The sequence below is a fragment of the Cupressus sempervirens genome, chromosome 3, assembly GCF_028749045.1.
Source record: "Cupressus sempervirens isolate cs-2001-9-10 chromosome 3, ASM2874904v1, whole genome shotgun sequence".
NCBI classification, from domain to species: Eukaryota; Viridiplantae; Streptophyta; class Pinopsida; order Cupressales; family Cupressaceae; genus Cupressus; species Cupressus sempervirens.
In genome coordinates, this window is record NC_143120.1 from 294834599 (window position 1) to 294849968 (window position 15370).

At 38.7% G+C, this 15370-nt stretch overlaps 1 protein-coding gene across 1 annotated transcript in view; it reads right to left on the bottom strand.

Moving 5' to 3' along the window:
• The window catches only part of SETH5 (transducin family protein / WD-40 repeat family protein), a 166687-nt gene that overhangs the window by 137736 nt on the left and 13581 nt on the right, over positions 1-15370 (bottom strand). The window lies entirely within an intron of this gene.

Consider the following 15370-nt stretch of genomic DNA (forward strand, 5'->3'; position numbering starts at 1 on the left):
TTAGAATATTTTATTCAGTATCGATCACTATTTGTAGAGACTATTGTAAGGCTTTATACTTATAAATGTGTCTCTGTTTTTGTGTAAATATAGTTCTTCTTATTTCTAATAAATTATTACTGGTTTTAACTCCTTTTTTCAGAAATTAAACAGCTATTTCAAAAGGTGGGATCTGCTAGTTTAGTACACAATCCAGTTTGTAAGTGTTGCATACCAAATGCGCTGATAAGTATTCAGAGTTATATGTTTTGTTTAGAGACTAATTAAGGCTTTATAAGTTATAAATGAGTCCCTGGTTTGGGGTATATATATAGTTTCTCTTGTTTCTCATTGACTCCTTGCTAATTTTAACTCATTTTTCAAAAATTTAACAGCTATTTTAAAGGGTGTGATCTGCTACATTAGTACACAACCCAGTTGGTAAGTGGTGCATACCAAATGCATGATAAGTGTTACAGTTATAGGTTTTGTTTATCTGTTATTTTGAAGTTATAAGACTCTATAAACACTTGCCTCATTATAGTTTTGGAACAAGTCAATACAAATTTATTTCATTTTGATTCTATTTTCTGCAAACCTCTCAACTGCAAATCTGTTGTTTTGTATTTTCAGTTCTATTTTGAGTCTCTTATAAGTAATCTATTTTGCTGAATAATAACTGCTGTAAGTAGTATTTTTAGGCTGCTACCTTTTATTTAAATTATTTTCAGTTGGCTGAACCAGTGAGGTAGCCGTAGAATCAATATCTCTGTTCGAAATCTGAACTTTTGGTTGTCTAGGTCCTTTGAGTTGTACATTTTGGTTTCATAACTCTTCAAAAATTGGCTGTGGTAAACTATAACTCTCTTCCCCTTCCAGAATTTAGCAGAAATGATTACGATTATTAGGGCACCAAAACAATGACTCTTTTGTTAGTGAAAGACTTAACAGAGATTGTAAAAACTGGGTATGAAGAGCCAGCTGATCAGACCATTATTCCAACCAATGACAGACAAGCTAAGGAAAAAAACTGACAAGCTTTGTTTCATATTCAAACAGCTCTAGATGAGAGCCTGTTTTCAAGAATTACAGGTACAAAGACAACAAATGATGTCTGACTCTACAAAATGCTTACCAAGGTAGTCAACAAATCAAAGGGATCAAGTTGCAGACTTTGAAATGACAAATTGAGAAACTGAGGATGCAAGAAGCCAAAAACATTAGAGATTATCATGTAAGTAGAATGTGGCCAACAAGATGGCTACTGTAGGAGAAACCATTAATAAAATTGTGAAAAAGGTGTTAATGCCTCTGAACACCACGATAGAACCATGACACCATTGCTATTGAACAAAACAAAGATTTGACAATTCCAGAGTATGATCGCTTTATTAATTCTTGTGTCCTGTGAAAAAAGACAGACAAATTTGGAAAAAAGAGATAGAAAATGTTTGCCTCAAAGTTGACATCGGGGAGAATGAAAGAGTCAATACTAGACGCACAAGCAACCAAGGGCAAAGAAGCCTATCGACAAAGATGCCAATAGAACAAATGAGCTACTTTCAAAGTGACACCAATGATGGCACGAAACCGAGCTCAAAAGAGCAATTCTCTCAAAAGAATGTAGAGCAAAGTACAAATATCTGTCACAATCATAAGTAAAATCTCCTGTGTCTGTGTCTACGCATGTAGAAAGTAACCCAAATGATAGTCTCCAATAATAGTGATTTGGTAGCAAACTCAGCTGAGGAACAGGTTTCTTGGACAATGCCATGGGAAGCAGGTTGCTTGCATCTAATAATGCATTGTAGTATGAGAGTCTAGACGCTCTAAATAGAGTCCCAAACAATGAGATTTAAACTGATGTTCCAAGATACAAAGACATGGATGTGAAGCAGACTTCATGCTAAAGAAGGATTGAAGAATTGGAACCCAAGTTTGTATAAGTAGATTCAATCTGCAGGGGCCCCCTTATAAAAGAAGAATGAAGACATTTGGAGAAGTTGTAAACTATGGTCTTAGTTTTACTACGGTTGACCACAAGTTGATGAAGCTTACAAAAGTAAGGAAAGGCATCAATTTGTTCTGCCCCTTGGACTCAGCGATCTGAACTCCATTCATGCATGGATTCGATACGTGCAAATAAAAGAACATGGACAACAAGGGGTGGTTTAATACAAAAAGGATAGCTAGTTAGAGAGATTGACCTGGAAAGAAGAAGAACCCAGGCTAGCATAGAAAGTTCAGGGATAAAATTAGATTGTGAATGCATTCAAACATGGCCTATGCTGACTAATTTTAACATAATTTAATTGAGCCTGAATAGAAATATGGAGCATATTTTGTTAATAAATTGTCTTGTAATTTCTCTATGAGAAAACAAATTGAAGGTTTTTTGTATATTTTATTGCTAAGTCACAAGGTTTGAATTCGAATTTGAGTTTGTCAAACATAAAATTCGACAAGGGTAAAAATTTTGGCAAAAAAAATCAACATTAAAATTTAGTTATATATATTTATGTAATTTTAAATATTAGTAATATATCCACAAAATTGTCAAAATAGTAAAACATTGCTAAATAATTTAACTAAATAACTCAATATCAGTTTAAAATAAAATACTGTTATATTAAACAATAGTATTATATTAAATATCATAAAATTCGGATGAAGTTCGGAAAGAGTAAAAATTCATTAAAATCTGAATCTCATTGATGAAATTCGACGAATCATGTGACTTAGTTTTATTTTACCTCTTCAATTTTTTTTTAAGACAAACAAGTTGAAGCATGTTTGTGTGCTTTATTATGACTTACATTCAATGTGCATATACTAGTATTAGTTGTGTGGTTAATAGTTGTTTGTTTCAGAGTAACAAGACTCACCACAAGTCGGGCGAGTCTCTCGAGTCAACGAGTCGAGCAAGGCTCACCCGGTCAAAATGACCCGTTGCTCGAGCTCAGTGGGTTAGGGCAAGTGACTCGCCTGACTCGCAAGTCAAGTATGTGACTTGCGGATCACGACTCCCATGATCAGCCACAGCAGGCTAGTTCAGGTCAACAAAAAATATTTTTAAAATGAGTTCTTTTTTTTTTTTAATTTGTCTTTCTCACCCTTATAACCCTATAAGGCCTTGTATAACACTCTATTGTGAGAAAAAAAAAAAGAAAGAGAGAGGAAGAAAGGGGAATAGAGTGCCATCGATTTGCAACCAGCAAAAGGAAGAGTAGAAAAGCTTGCATTTGTGACATTAGAGCAACTATATGCTTGCATTTAGATCATCAAGAAGTTTATATGAGCTCTTCTCAACACTTCTCAACTCATTTCATAGAGGTAAGAGTTATTTTTTGGATTTAGACGATTTTTTTCCTTTATGCTTATGGGTTTTTTGGATAAATTTTTTTTGTATGTTTAGGGTTTTGTTTTACTTTAGATCTTCACAAAATACAATGCTTAAATGGTAATTTTTGGTCTAAAATGTCTTATTGCAGCAACCTTGACATTTTCCCTTACTCATAATGGCTCCTCCAGCTAAAAAACCCAAGCTCTCTAAAGGCAATAAAAAAGATAAGTGCTGGAACTACACCATAGACTTTCCAGGTAGAAGTAGAACTCAAACAAAATGCCTATTCTGTAAGGTCATTAACAGTGGGGGGATAAATAGATTGAAATATCATATCATCATTCACTAAATTGTTTTTTTGTTTAATTGTTTTGTAGATCACTAAGCCCCTTGTAGCCCCCCTACGAGTTGTTGATGGGGAGAAGCCCGCTATGGGCTACGTATTCGAGGACATGGATAGGGCCAAGGAGGCTATTAGAGCCAAATATGTAGGAGTTGAGGACAATTATGGCCCTATTTTGGGACATAATTGATAGGAGATGGCAAAATCAGCTTCATAAACCCATCCATGCAGCAGCCTATTACCTCAATCCGGCATACCATTTCCATGATGATTTCAAGGCAAATGAGGAGGCTCTTAGTGGCCTATACACTATGATATCGAAGATGGCCACTAATGCCATAGATATATTGCTTGAGATGAATGCCTATAATAATGCAACAGTGCCCATTTTTTCAAGTCAAATTTGCAAAGAACGTTGTACAAAATTGCAGCCAGGTAAAAATTGCAGTTTAAGCCTTATATAATATGCAGTGATGCACAAATGTCAAATTATAAATATACTTCTAGTTTCTAACTTTCTAGCTTTAAAGTTTGAAATAAGACTAATATTTTTTCCTTTTCCTTTTTTCAAAATTCAGATAGATGGTAGCAAATGTTTGAGCCTTCAACCAAAAACCTTCAACAAATCGCCATCCGCATATTGAGCTAGACAAGTAGTGCTTTTGGAGGTGAGCACAATTGGAGCATGTTCGAGCACATCCACTCGAAAAGGCGTAACAAGTTGTCTGTGGAGAAAATGAATGAACTAGACTTTGTGCATTACAACCTACGAATTAGGACCAAGGAGATTTTGGATAGTGACACCTCTCTGATTACTCTAGAGGAGGTTGATCTAGAGTCTAAGTGGATCATTGAGGCTATTGATCATGTCTTTGATGATCAAGACATAGAGTGGGTTGACGAGGCAAAGAAAGAGGCTGAGGCCGTGGCCATGGCAGTAGAGGAGCAAATAGCTACAATTGTTTCTAGTGACACCTCACAGGCACTAGCAGAGACTACAGTTGTTCCTAGAGGCACCTCACAAGTTGACGCTATGGCTAATCAGTCATCCAAGACCTACCTTAGACGCCTTACTAAGAGGCATATTATAGATTATACTGAGGTTGGGGCTGAGGATGAGGATGACTTACTTTTTGTTTAACTTAACATATGATTGGAACATTTGATGATGACTATTGAAGTGATGGATTTCATAGATTTGATATACATTTTGATGGGTTTCATGGATTTTATATATCTATGTTTTCTATTTCCTTCAACTACTATCTACTTTTAGTATTTAGCAATTTACCTTTGTACTTATGTGAATTGTAATCGATGTATGTTTAAGTATGTGATCAAATTACCTTCTATTTCATGATGTTATTGTGTCTTTAACCTTTATTCAATAATGGGTGCATGGAATGTTCTTTAAATCCTAAAGAATCTCAAATTTTCAAGGGTTCTTTCACTTTGCCGAGTCATTGCCAAGTCACTAGAGAGTCTGAGTCGGGTCACAGGTCGAGTCACCCTTGCCGAGTCCGAGCCAAGTCCGAGTCTCGTTACTTTGGTTTGTTCGACCTATGACTACACCAGCATTTTCAAAATGGGTCACAGATATATTGCAATTGAAATAGAAAACAAGAGTATTTCCCTTACCCATGCTGCAATAAAACTTTTCTATACTGCTACAACTTCTCATTAAATCCTCAATATTCCAATATCAGATAAACAGAATTATGAATAGGGAAATATACTACTAATAATAGTCTAAGGTCTGAAAAGCTTATATTTATAATAGTCAAGCTTAATCATTGATAAGCTTATATTTATATAAGGTCTGAAAAGCTTTCTTATCTTCCATGTTCCAATATCAGATAAGCAAAATTAATAATAAGGAAATACAATAGTCCAAGGCACCTCCAGCATAATCATTGATAAGCCTTGTATCTGTATAAGAACAAAAAGTTTTCTTAGGATTTCTGACGAACAGAAATAGCCTAATCCAAATATGCATAAAATCTAAACCACAAATAAAAATTATTTGAATATGAAGCTCAAACTATTTGAAAAATCTATTGATTGGACCTGTTCAAAAATGAAATACCCCCTTTGCAAGTTTACCTACACTTTTGTAGCCACTTTACTGTCCATTCCCCTAGCATCTTAGTAGGATTTCAGCACTTTCATCAACCTTTTCCCTCTCAGAATGCTCAGGGTCCTTTTCAGTCATTACCTTTCAGCGTCGCTTTCACATTAACTGTGTCTCTCCTGTTTCTAAATATTTTTAATGCGATTTATCTAGACATTAGCACATGGCTTGAATGTCTGCGCGTTGCACATGCATCCAATGACATCTTAACATTCAAATGTCAGCCCTGGGCATCTCAACACTTGTCACTTGCCCATAGCATATGGCTTGTAATCTTCCAAAAAAACTTGTCAGTCTCTTTTTCCTCCTCTCTTCTAAATCTATCTTCCACTCCGTTCAAGCTATCTAGGAAAATCTCCACAATCTGTCTTGGATCCTCAGACAAAATCTTTGGCATTCTCTTGGCCTTTAAAGCTCTCTCTTTCTCTCTCTTTGTCTAGCTTGCACAACTCTCTATTGCTTGCTACAAAAATCTCAAATAGATATATCAATAACTTGACTGAGGCAAATCTCCAAATAGCCCCAAACAATCTCCCTCTTATGTGTCTGTGCAAGTATTTGGAGGTATTCAAACGCACGGAGGTTCGCATGTGCCAATTTACTTCATTTTTATTTATATCTGATATCTCATTTGCTATCTTGTTTCTAACTTCTGGGTTTTGCAGATTAGTCAGCAAACAGAATTGGGTTTTTGCTAGAATCTGAGCACTGTTTCTTACAGTCCATACATGACTGCAGCATGTTATGCAAACATCCACATGCTATACACTGGTAACCTTTGTCAAGAGGCTCAGATTTGGACCGAAGACTCTTGTCGTCTGCACTTTCCATTTCTGTAATCAAAATGTTCATCTTCTTTATCTATAATCAGATATACTCATTACTCTAGTTAGTTGGAGATATCTGAATGTATGTCATGAAACTAGCTCTCAAAGGACAATAGTTTCCAGTCTGTAGGACCAGATTTACATCAATACACAGAACAAAGAATGCCAATAGCAAGAATGTCAGTAAAGGGCAATTAAAAAGCATGGTTTTTGATCCCGGTACAACAGAAAGTATCAACATTGATTGCAAAAGTGTCGATCTTTATAATATCAGAGCCCTCAGTTTTGATTGCTAGAGTTTTATGAATAGGCAATAAGAGAATTGTTTTGATCCTTGCAAGACCATTGTAAAGTAAAGAAACTTTAATTGACAATGTTCCAGTTAAATCATGATTGTATTTCATGTGTTCAACTTAAAGATTAAATGGATGAGAGAAAAAAGTGGGCAATGCCACACCCAAGCATTTCATGGACTACGTGGGGAGATAAAGATTATGAACAATGCAAGTTCACAGATGTGCATATGGTTGAAACACATGAATTCCATTAGAATGATAACTGAAGAAATATTTCATTTGCAGCAGACTAGAGAGAACCATATCTTAAGCCTTTTAACATTTGGATCTTCTTCTAAGAAGTCTAATATGAACAGACATATAGTTAACATGATAGACCTTCAATTAACGTTAGAATCTGTAATATCCTACCTGGATATTCTCCCCAATTTTTCCACAATTATTTTCAGAACATAAACAGATAAATGATGCAATGCAAACGAGCAATATAACCAGTATATTCTCAGTAAAATGCCTCAAATTATGTTATTGCATTATACATCAGCAATATAACAACCAGATATAAGGTCCAATCTTAAAACAGAAAATACAGTCAGATTGAAATTAAAATAAAATGCATGTTTAATCCCAAGTGTGAAGCCTAATATCAATCCACCACAAGATGTATCAGGGCTACGTCCAATCCGCCCAAGAATAGCTTGAAGGTTTTCGTCCTCAAGATCCTCAACCAAAGAAAGCTAGCAGCTTCCCAAAGTTCTCCAAAGAAAAACCAGAAACTAAGTCTGAAATCAAGCATGCTGAAAATGAACTTCTAATCCTTTTTTTATGCTCAAAACAATGACTCTTCAGTTTCCTTCTCCCGATCTTTTGCATTTTTCCATCTTTGTCAAATTCTTACTCCCTTTATAATATCAAATTGACCCATTTATGAATTTGCTTTAAACTCTCATTAATCAAATTTGATATTTTATGAGTTTAACTTCGGAATTCCTAATGTCCCAAAAAGGGGACATTACAGAATCCTCATAGCATAGTTACAAGACTCACTGAAAACCCACCAAACACAGAAAGCCTGTCATGTCCCCTCTTTAGTTTGACTAGCAGAATTATGTGAGTTAGCCTATCATGGGGGTCCCGTAGGCTAGCAGTTGTGGATAGAGACTCGTACAGGATATTTAGTAACCGGGCTTGACTTTACAGACAAGTGGGAGCCAGTTAGGTGCAGTTCCTTGATTTTAGGGGGTATCCGTACATTTAAGGAGGATGTGGCAGTTTCCAGATGTGGGGTTCCACAAGACCATTCCATGGTTTAAGTTTCAGGATGACAAGGTGTGTTCCCTAGTTTCTAGAAGCATCCTTAAATTATAGGGAAGGGACTAACAGTTGACCCATCTCATTCAGTATCAATCACAAACAGGTGACATGGTCAGTTTCACATTTATTTGGTTGGTTTGTTTCAGAGGCAAAATGGGGAATATTTTAATATATCTAAATATTTCCTAAGTTAGCATTTAAATAATTTATAATAAGGCTATTTATATAGCCATTTCAAAGTAATACGGGAAATATAGCCCCTTGTGTTATAGCTCGTTGGAAAGGTCTTGAATTATTATAAACTATTTTCACTATCCAGAGATTATTTGGTGCTTTGAGTTATGACATTTTAATAATGTAATGTTTTTCCTATAGCTTGGATGCCTTTATTTGGGAAAATGTTATTTTATGATAAAGTGCAAAGTGCAATTCTCATTTAGGGTTCGATTTGCACTTGGGAGGAGTTATGAGGAGATGAAGACCTAATTGTTCATGATCTTTTGACATTTTGAAGCTTCTGATATTTGGAATTGATCTAGGAGAGTGATTTTGAGGCTTGGGACTAAACCCTCAAGTCTGGATTGTTGGGGCGCAAACCTCAACAAGTCCTTGGGTGATTGAATTCTAAGATATCGGGAATAGTGAGATCAAGGGAGCAATCCATTTCTTCCTAGACAGCTTTGCATTTGAGGGAAATCCATTTTCAGCCGGGCAGCCATTATTTGAAGCTGAGGCGTCTGTATTTGAGGCAGATCGGTTTGTGTTTGGGCATCATTCTACATTATCAGGCCACATCATTGATTGGAAAGTGCATACAAGGATTTGAAAATTGTTAAGTTTAATCATTTGCAATTGTAAAGTCATTTCTCAATTGGCATCAACTCCATTTGGACAGCAGCAATCAACATTGGCAATCTTTCTATTTGAATGCAGAAATCTGAATATTATGCCTAGAACGGTTTGAGGAATTTCCAAATTGTCAAGTATTTTCAATAATGAATGTTGTTTATTGTATGTAGTTCAGAGTTGTTTGTTAGTTATATTTTATTTTTGCATATATCTTCAAAAATCCAAAAACAATTGAAAAACCAGCAAGAAAACAAAAAAAATCAGAATTGAGTAAAGTCTCCCAGAGAAACAGCAATTTCCAAGACCTCTGGTATTGGCAATCTTTCAATGGTATCAAAGCCTTGATCTTGCCAACCTGTGAATTTTATTGACACTTCTATGCATCCAAGTAGAGCTGAGATAAACAAATTTTAGACACACAGGAGAGCTCAACTCGAGGAAGGGTTTGGAATTGAACCAAAAACTATTATGGCAGAGGAATAGAGAGGTGCCTAACAGAACCAAACACAGAAGGAAGAGAGGGAGATGATGCGGACTCTCATCACTACATAGCCCAGAATAGTTCAGACCTTGGAAAGGTTATAGGGTACCTTGGAACGGATGGAGTTGGATAGACAGAGAGGCAAGCATGAGAGACAGGGGCGGAGTAGATCAATTTTAGTCGCAGGAAGTCAACATAGTCATAGATCCCACACATCAATTGGGAGCTCCCTTCATTCCAACAGACAGGCATGCCCTTGTACTCCAGTTAGGCTTAGACCCCTACTTCCGTAGTTTGTACCGGGTGAGCAGTTGGCACCGATTGAGCCACCCAAGGTGGGATTCTAGAGTTCAATTATGGTCGCCACAAATGAGTGAAAAGCCCTACCTCCCTACCTTCAGAGGTTAGGGACGCTTTTCCTCTTCCCCAATATTGTGCACAACGGAGAGATGCTACCAAGTTCAAAGGAGACAAAGGCCATAGGCCACAACAAAACAATGACCTCAATAGAGCTACTAAGAAGATCACATTGGTTACATATGATGGTACTAGTGGTACGAGTGCACAAGCTTGGGTGCACAAGCTGGATATATATATCTATCTTTGAGGCCCATGCCTGAGCATGATGCTATTCTGTTTGCGGTCTTGCATTTAGATAGGGTTGCCTATGCCTGGTGGCACCATGGATTGGTCACCTAGGATCACACCATGGTTCACTCCTATGCAGAGCTCACTGAGCGTCTCATTACCTGGTTTGACCATAAGGACACAAAACTCTACTATAGGGAGTTGGTGCATCTTAGACAAACTGGACATGCAAAGGCGTATGTTAATGAGTTCCAACGTATTGCAATTATCATACCTGATATGCCTCAGAGGCGGAGCATGATGTGGTTTATTAAGGGACTGCAAGATAGGCTTAAGGGATTGGTATGTGCTTTCAAGCCGGCCACTCTCAAGGATATCATTGATGTGACATTGAGACTAGACACCACCCCTACTTCTTATCAGACAGATAAGAAGCCATTCAGGGACTTATGCGTACAGAGAAGGCTAATATCTCACAAAATAGAGGTGGACCATCCGCTAGACCTCCCAAGATGAACCAAGAGACGAGGAATGAATTGAAGCTATGCTTCTCCTGTAAGGAGCCATGGGAGCCTGAACACCGTTGCCTCGGTAAAGGAAAAGTTCATTTGATTGAGGTGACATCCCAGATGGGAGATGAGGAGTTTCCTGACACTAATACTGAGGATAGTCCGAAGGAGATTGAGCAGCAGCATTTGCAGTTGGAGTTAGACACTTCTGAGCCCTTGGTGTCAGTTAAAGTGACTATGGCTACTCTATCCAATTATCCTAGATTTCACCACTTTCATTTGAAAGGAACACTTACGAGGCCAGCGAGTTATGAGCTTGGTAGACACAGGCGCCACGCACAATTTTATTGATCAGAAATTAATGGATAGGTGTGGCTTGCAATATGAGGTGTTTGTTGGTTTTGGGGTGAAGGTTGCAGATGGCGCAATATTGGGCTGTATTAGGAGAATTCCTCAGCTTAGCATTCAGATGAGGGATTATACCTTGACAAATGATTTCTATGTACTCCCACTAGAGGATTATGATGTGGTTTTGGGCATTCAGTGGTTACAGGGTTAGGACGGTACATTATTGACCACCACCATATGCAGTAGAGTTCAATTCTGGAGAGAAGAAGACTATCTTGAGGGCAACATCAGATGGTGGACCTAGGGAGGTGTCTTCTCACAAGATGGAAACTATCATTAGACATGATGACGTGATTTGGGCTACACATTATTATGTGAAGTCCAAGAGACCTACACCTTAGGATGGCAAGGCATTTCATGCTGATATACAGTCAGTGATGGATCGGCATGGTCGGGTGTTTGATATTATACCCTCGGGTGTACCTCCTGATAGAGGATTTGAGCATGGAATAGAGATGGAGGATGGAGCAAAGCCAGTAATCACCACTCCATATCGTCATCCTAGAGCATACAAGGATGAGATTGAGAAGACCATTCATGAGTTGTTAGACATGGGGTTCATTCTTCCTAGCTCTAGTCATTTTGCTTCTTCTGTGGTACTGGTTAAGAAGAAGGATAGGACTCTGCAGATGTATAGATTATAGGGCCTTGAACAAGAAGATGATCAATAATAGATATCTCATTTCATACATTGATGAGTTGTTGGATAAGCTTCATGGAGCTATCTACTTCTCTAAGATTGATCTTCATTCAAGCTATCATCAAATATGTGTACGGAATGAGGACGTGCATAAGACTGCATTTCGCAATCACTATGGGCATTATGAGTTCTTGGTGATGCCTTTTGGTCTCACAAATGCACCAGCCACTTTCCAATCTTGTATGAACCATATCTTCAACAAGCAGTTGAGGAAATCGGTTCTAGTGTTTTTCGATGATATCTTGATTTATAGTTGTACTTGGGAGGATCATCTCAGACACCTAGAGGAGGTACTTAGCATCATGGAGAGTCGGTCTCTATTTGCTAAGCTATCCAAATGTGAGTCTGGACTTGGTGAGATTTTATATTTGGGCCATGTGATCAGTACTAATGGAATGAAGGTGCATGAGGAGAAATTCCAGGCAATTCAGTATTGGCCCTATCCCAGGAACATTACTGAGTTACATGGATTCCTTAGTTTATGTGCATATTATCAAAGGTTCGTGAGAAGATTCTCTCAATTAGCAACACTCTTGACAGATCTCACGAAGAACGGAGCCTTCAAATCAACAGAGCAAGCACAGAGAGTCTTTAATAAACTCAAGGAAGTTATGAGCACATGTCTGGTTTTAGCACTCCTTGATTTCTCGCAGCCTTTTGTACTCGAGTGTGATGCTTCATGTAAGGGTATAGGGGTTGTTTTGATGCAGAACATACATCCCATCGCCTACAAGAGTAGGAAGCTGCATGATAATGAGAGGTTGTATTCTACTTCTGATAAGGGAATGTTGGTTATTACGCATGTATTAGTCAAAATCAGACAGTATCTTCTTGGCAACAAGTTAGTGGTAAGAACTAGTCTAAAATATTTCCTTGATCAAAAAGAGCTCAATGAATGTCAACAAAAATGGGTAAGCAAAATTTAGGCTTATGATTTTGACATAGAATTTATTAAGGGGAAGAAGAATATTGTTGTTGATGCACTTTCTAGAAAACCTTCACTTGCTGCCCTATGTTCATTGAGTGAGATTTCAGCATATTGGAAGGCTCAACTTTTGGTTGAGTATTCCAAAATCAGCATGCTTGTGAGATCATGGATGGATTGGTACTGGATAATAAATACAAGGTAATTGATGATGTTGTCTACTACAAAGACAATCTACCTTGTTCTTGAATCACAGTTATAAGGGACAGATTTTGCATGCCGTCCATGATACTATTACAACAGGGCACCCCGATTATGGTAAGACATATGGAGTGGTATGGGAGAGATTCTCTCGAAAGGGTCTCAAGGATGATGTTGTTTACTATATAGGGTAAACGGATACTTGTCGCATGTAGTACCAGTAAGATATAACATAGAACAGATACTTGATTTATACACGCAATATGCACTCCAAATACAATTTTTACAATAATGATTATGATGATCTCCCAAAAGTCCCTTCTAGACGGTGTACATATACTTTCCCAAAGGGGTGACTCAACCGTCATGCGCCCTTTCGAATACAATTCTACCTGTCAGCTACAATATAGAATTGACCGACAACATCATCACCCCCAAAAAATAAAGTCGTCTAGACAACAATTACAGACAACCCTTACATCAATATTTAGACACTAAGAAGAGGGATGTGTCCCTAGTGTAGTAGTCGTCCGTGCTCTAAGCTCATTCAGCTCTGCTCATAGCTTATACACTTGCTCCTTCCATACTTTCAATTCTACTTTAGCCACCATCTGAAGCTCCAAAGTTGATTGCATAATTTCAGCAATCTCTCCAAGCTCTCTCTCTCTTTCTCCTCTACCACCCACTCCTCTGCTGCTAATTGTTCCTTCTTCGCTGCCACCTTATGTAGCTGACTCTGTCAGGCTAACAATGTTGCCCTCTCGAATTCCCGGACTGCCCTCTCCGCGACTAGCTTGGTAGCGACTCCTCTCGAGCCCTCTCTGCTGCTACCTGGTCTGCCTGGCTCCTCTGAAGGGTGTAATACACATCCCTATGTATCTCCACTATCACCTGAGTCAAAGCCTCTACTCGGCTCTCCATACCTAGATCTCTCGTAGTGGCCCAATCTTGGCGCATCTTTGCAATCTCCACACTAGGCCATCCTTGCTCCTCAAAACAAACTGTAAAAGTCGTCAAACATCCTAATCTCATGAAGGATCTCACTCTCCAGCTCCTTTACTACTGAGTCCAAGGCTTGTGTCTCTGCTGAGGCCACTACTTGGCAAGCCCAAGTCGTTAGAGTTGCTATATCAGCGAAGAATGCCTCTCTTGTTACTGTTCTCGGCACTACTAGAGGTTGTTGCTAAGCATGCATAACTCTCTCTACTACTTATGTCATCCACTCAACAACGCTATGTTGCAATCCATCAATCCGTGTCAGGTGAGACTCCTCCACCTGTGTCTGTAAAGGATCTTCCTCGAGAGCCACTTCTCGCATAGGTGTGTGAAGGTATGTCGCTCGATGTGCTGGTGTACAATGAAACCTCATACTCAAGTACGTGCTTAACCTTTGAGTTCTGCTCTCTCTATCTAGCTCCTCAGACAATGCTAACAATGTTGTACCACCATAACCACTGCATTTGAACCCACTATGTCCAAATGAACACCTGGCGTCCTCAAACCCTCACCTGTCAGTATCTCCATCACTCCTTCCTAAGTGTCCATCTCCTCATCAAGTACAAGTACCTCAGCCCCAGCCTCTAGTATAGCTGGCAAAACCTCTCGAGCAGGCTACATCGTTACCTCCAAAACGGCTATCTCCATCGGTGAGGATATGCCTCTGCTAATGCCTCTGGAATGGATAGTGTCTCTACAACAAGCTAAATTGCAATTGTAGGCGAAGTCATCACCACTAGCTGTCTGAATTGGCCAAACCCCAAAATGTCGTGTGTACTATTGGAACCAAGTGTGTCATCGCTGAGAGTGGAGGTTGTGGAAATCTCAATGTTGTAGCTATAATTACTTCTACCTCCTCATCCTCCTCGTTGATCTCACTCTCCTCAGAAGAAGTCTCCTCGCAACCACTATCAATATTTCCTCCATCTAGTCTCGGTCGTTTTGTCCAACCATGGTCTTGCTGCCAAGTGTATCGAGATGCCTCCACTGCATGATCGAGGGTTCGCCTAGCGCAAGTGATCCCGGTTTGACCTCCAATGCGTTGTTGGGGATCATCCGCATCGTTGCCTCCAAGAATAGCCCAATGGCATAATGTGGCATTTAGAACGTCTTGTGCTGCAATGTCATAAATTCGTACATCCTTTCTGCCAAAAGTGTGGCCCAATCGTACTCTTCCATGTAAGATCTTGTTCATCATCGCCACCTGTGGGAATAAAATGTTTGAAACGCGATTGGATCCTATGAGGCAACTTTTCACTACATCCATAAGACAACACTAATGCCCTTCCTGTACGTTGGACTTCTTCAATCCTCTACCCTTCAACGTGTCCTTAAGAGCTTCTTGCTCCATTGGTGTCAAATCCCCACATACCAACTGTTTCAGTTTTTCCTTCACCTCTTAACTTTTTCAATTTGTCATCAATCTTCTTTCCCCCTTGTGCATGCCCAGGTGTTCCAAAGACCCGTGTGAAGTCTATCG